Source organism: Aptenodytes forsteri, unplaced genomic scaffold (assembly GCF_000699145.1).
Source record: "Aptenodytes forsteri isolate BGI_AS27 unplaced genomic scaffold, ASM69914v1 Scaffold13, whole genome shotgun sequence".
Classification (NCBI taxonomy): Eukaryota; Metazoa; Chordata; class Aves; order Sphenisciformes; family Spheniscidae; genus Aptenodytes; species Aptenodytes forsteri.
The window spans coordinates 5507179-5512693 of NW_008794543.1; positions in this window are offsets into that span (position 1 = coordinate 5507179).

The following is a 5515-nucleotide window of genomic DNA, read 5'->3' on the forward strand; positions in this document are numbered from 1 at the left end:
ATATTCTCCATATTCTGCTCCCTCCCCACCCCCCCCCGCCCCAATATATTTTGCATGCCCAGATACCTCAAAGAACTTAATTTTGGAACAGAGGGAGATGGTACTTAAGAAGTCACAACTGCTGACTCTGATGAAGCTGTATTTAGTTGTTCCGCATCTGAGATGTTCAAATCTTCTGAAGGAAAAAGAAAAAGTTCATGTTATCATTTGACTTCTTCCTCTCTGTCTGTGAGAAGGCCATCTATATGTCCCCAGGGTAATTCTCAGGGAGGACTTTTTAACGCTTGACCACTTCTCTTAATCAGATTTCTTTTTTTTTTTTTTAATAATCTCTACTCTATCTTGACAAGCAAATAGCACATAATTTCTTCCTTTCACAGACTAGAGAAGATTTAATGTGCATTTTATGTGTCCAGCTTGATCTCGGACAAAAATTTAAAGTGTGTGTATTTAAACACCTCATTGGTGATGGTATTTATCCGGGATAGTTGAGTCCATGCACTGCTCACTGGTGTGGTCTGCAGCACCGTTCAACAGCCTGTGTTGGTCGGTTTATGGTTCACCTGTGCGATGGGAGTCTGGAATAACTCATAGCATCAGGTGACTGGGATGCATTGCTGGGAGTGATAACTCATAGGAGTAGGAAATGGGAAGAGGAAAACAGAGATGAGATTCTGCAGCTCTTCTGCAGTTTATCACTCCATATGTTGACAAATTGTGTCTTGCCTTTTCAGAAGAGATGAGAGATGGAAGGCTTCTCTCTCATCCTGACTGTATTGGCTGGGAGGCAGGAAATAAAAGGAATCTATAGTTTATAGAAACCACAGCAAAAATAGGAGACTGCCAACAAAATAGTGGTAGAACAGCTACTATACATGTTTCTTTCAGGGGCAGAGGGGTATGACATGGTTTTGCTGACTTAAGCAGCTTGCTTCATTGGACAATGTCTTGGTTCTGTTTATATACTAAGTGCAATCTCATTTGGAGTATCAAGTTTCTTCATTCTGAATGATGTTCCTGGTACGTTTTTACACCTTTTTTTTTTTTTTTCTGAGGAGAGGCAGAACATGAAGCAAGCCTGTTTCATTCATGGGTATAGACATAAAGGTTAAGATTCAACTGAAATCATCAAAAGCATGGGGGAATCAGGGTGTATTATCAGTATGTCTTTTAATACTGCAGTTTCAGTTTGAACCCTGCACAGTTCTAGAGATACTGGAGGAATTAATGAGATCAATTTATCATCACTGCTTCAATTATATATAGGTGGTATTTCCATTCTTCATTCTCAGTACGGGTGCTTCTTGCTGAAAATGTCATAAAAATGCATTTTTTTAAGAAATGGTCCTGTATGTCAGCCCAGGAGATGAGAGAGACAAATGAAAAATTTGCCTGTAGTTCTCCTGGGTGTAAGATCTTGGAACAGATGAGACCCTGATGGATCAAGTTCAAATCCATTCATAACTGGTGATAGGGAGCTGTGGTCTATATGCAGAAATTATGTTAAAGAGTGATTCGTACTTTCAATCTGGAGATGTAGTTGTGCAGAGCTCAAATAGTCTCTGGCTGGTGAGTAATCCCACAGTGGATTTTTGTGACCTGTTCCTTGGAATAAAAGAAGTTGGACGAAAAACTGCAATACAAATGTAAATAGCCTTGCATTACAAATGCAGCATGTCAGTTCACCAATTAGGATGTCTAGCAATATGAGGTCTATTACCAAGGGATCAGGAATGTAGTAATGACAAAAGGTAAATTAAGCTGCTGTGCATTTCCTGGGCCTTGGTAGGGTTAGAATATAGTCTTCAGGAGTACAGATTGAAACTGCTGCTGTCAACAGTTCTGTTCTTGTCTCTGTAGCACTGCTTCATCCCACTTTTAGGGAAATAGAATGAAATACGAAAGTCAGCAATGGAATTGTTTTTTATTTCTCAGAAGAACCTAAATGTCTCCAAATCCTTTGGAGATAGTAATGCTCTAATCTGGAGAACGTGTATAGCTATTTTCAAAATCTGTTGTATAGCATTGCTATTTTATTTTTTCTTTCCAAAGTCTAAAATGGGAGTAAAAATTCTTTTCTTTCTTATCTGCTTCTTGGCATAGCTGAATGACTGAATATAGATGCGAGATCCATTCAGCTTGTTGAATACAACCCAATGATGGATGTAAAGAAGAAATCCCATCTGTGAGACATTACTAATATACAGGACTTTCAAGTAGACCTGACCTGCTGGAAATATTACTCATTTTTCATGATTGTCAAGATACTTCTGCTAGAGGAAGGTCCAAAATATTTTCGCTGTATAGAAACCTCTTGGCAAAAACATCTCATTCATCAAAAGCTTTTAAGAATGGCTGAACTGTTAAAGCTTTTAAGACATCCTTGTCAGCAGATAAGGTAACAAAACCCATTTAGGAAAAAGACGACTGCTACCTCCACTTAGTTTGAACAGCATTCAGCAGCAATAGTAACAGACAAATTTTGACATAGTTCAGGAGCTCTGTCTGCACAAATGAAAAAAAAGTTATGTGCTGCATTCATAAAGAAGTTGTAATAGAAATTCTATGAATAACTAATTCATACTGGATTCTTGAAAGCATCTCAATTCTTTACTTCCTCAGGCATTAGTAAATTGTTTACTGGTTTTACAATCTATTTCAGTATCTCGCAAAGATTAGCAGTGACCAGAGTGAACTCTGATGTCACTAAAGTGTGTGAATATCACAAAAAAATGTTTAAAAATAAGACGCAAACATTTTCTGTGTTCCAAATATCTGAGCAATGTCCATCAAGAATCCAGGCTTCAACTATGATGATTATTTTTCTTTCAATATTAAAACATGAGACAAAGTATTTTTGTTATAATGCTGTAGTGGGTGCAGGGAGAGGAGGAAGGCTTTAGAAATATATTTAGACTTATCTTGGCAGTTATGTTTTTACTGTTATGTTTTATTTAAATGATTGTATTTAAAATTGATGAAAGGTGAGATCAAGCAGCGTGCTTTGAAAAAAACTTCAATTCAATATAACCAGCATGACCCTTGTTTCACAGTGCTCTTTCTTAAAGGTAGTACATTTGGCTTATTACTTAAGAAAAATGTTTTTGAATTATCGTACGTGCCTAGATACCTGTGGGAGCCTGCTTTGAATAAGTGAAGGCCGTCAGGTGAAACAAATGTAAATTGGAAAAAGTGTTGGGTTACTAGAGTTAATAACAAAGCTACTTGGTGGCTATTGGCAATAGTTAGCCATAATATCCTTTATGGGAAGGATGCACATGTAAATCACATCCTGAAGTTAAATACAGTGCAGACATCTTGCAAAGTCAGCGGACAGGAAATAAACTTCCCTTTGAAACCTCGAGACCTTTGCAGCCTGGCATTACAGTGAACCAGATTTTTCCAGCCACAAGAAAGGCAAATATCAGTTCTTTGAAACATTTTCTCTGAAAAGAAGTTATTCACAAGGAGCTTATCTCAACAGAAGTGAGAGTGCAGTAAGGAAGATGGCTCAGTGTCCCCCAATATTCTTTTTTCAGCATAGCATTCAAAAATGTTTTTAAGATACAGCTATTGTATGTTAATGTGTCAAACTGTATGAATGTCTTTTTTTTTTTTTAACCTATTAGTTGTTGAAAGAAGGCAAATGGGAGGAATTTCAGAATGCTGTGGATATCCTAGTATAAAATACTAGGATACTGGGAGCAACCTCCTCAGGGATGTGATAGTCCTCACCACTGAAGGTTTTCAAGATGTAACTGGACAGGTGCTAGATAATCTCATCTAGGCCCCCTTTCCCATGAAAGGTTGGACCAGATGATCTATCAAGGTCCCTTCCAACCTGGGCTGTTCTATGATTCCTATGAAATAAGTAGCCTTTACAAGATTTGTGTTGTGCTGGGGCTCATGCCGACCATTTTCAGATGATGATGCTTCTTGTCAATGACTTCTGAAGGGTTTGTGTTTACTGCCATGCAGCTGAGGCTAGAGGAGTTTTTCCTTGTCTTAAGAGAATAGTTTTGAATTTATTTATTTATTTTTTACTGGCAACTTGTCGAAGTCAACCCTAATTTATGACCAGCAGTGATTGAAATACCTTATCTGAGATCAGTCGCTTTCCAGACAGTGAAATAAACTACAGACTGCCCATTGTGTGTCGGCTCTATTTGTTTATGGAAAAGTTTGTACTATTTCCCTTAGCTGACTAGCTCTAAGACAGGGCCATTCTGCCAGGGCAATGTTGACTAGACCTCCTTGCCAGTTCATAAAAATAACTGAGACCCAAAATCTTTACTTGAGATGAAGTGAATCCAGATAAAGCCTGAGAGTGGCCTTCCAAAGCAGCCTGTGAAATGAAAAAATACTTAACAATGAGGGACTCTATGGGACTCGTAGTTTAGTCTTCAGTGACAGAAGATTTTCCAGATATTTTTGCATCTCTTACTTTATGAAAATTAATTTATGCTGTGTTATTCTTGCACCAAACTACCAAGAACACTAAATAGGCATGAAGCAAGCATCCCTGCATTTGCCAAAGGGAACTGACCAGGAAAATAATAAGTTTTTCTCACTGAAAGTGTTACTTTTTCTCCAGTGGAAAACAGAAGCTGAAGAAGTAATGACTATTCAGTTTTCTGGTTTGGGGTGTGTGTATGTATACATATATATTGGTGAATATATATCTATTTCTATTAAACATTAAGATATTCTGTTGAGGAAACTTATAAGCATTTGTGCATGTTTCTAATGAAATGTTGAGAAGTAAGAGATGTGAATCGGTTTTGCATAACTATAGATCAGTCCCCTACTTAGCTCTACCTAGCATCCAGTAGACAATAGGAAAAAGTCTAATGGAAAAGTTAAACAGCAGCTGAAAGTTGCTGAATGTACTTTATTTATTTAATCTAGGAAAACTGCTCGGTCATGGACTGAGTTCTTCTTTTCTTTGATATTACCTTCTCACAAATGAGATTTGTCACTGTATTTAAAAATCTACAAGATTCACAAAACTTCCTTGCCCAAAGAGGAAACAATGCTGCAATTTTTAATGGCTTATGAGATCTGTGAAGAGAATTCCCAGTACAATTACATTGGTTTTTCAGCTGAGGGGTAGAGGGAGGATAATGCAAGCAAAAGCCTAAGTGCCTTCACTGTAATTCCCCCAATATTTCACCAAGGCCTTGGAGAGACTTCTTCAAAGCCTGTAAAAATTCATGTGTACTGACTCCTTGTGCGCTTGGGAGCTTGTGCATGTTGGAGATTGTAAGTGTCTATCTGTTGTTATTGCTAATTCTAACAGAGTTCTGACATATGGTGTCACACTTGAGATCACTGACACCACGTTGCCTAACTGCCAATTTCCAAGTAGTATGTAACAGGGAAAGCTGTTAATGTGCTATGAATTTGTAAAATCCCTTTAAAAGGATAGGGTGTTATCTGAAGTGATTTCTCGAATGTGTTCAGCGGTATGCCTGGTTGAGGGTGTTGGCTAAACAACATCTATGCTGCCTGAGTA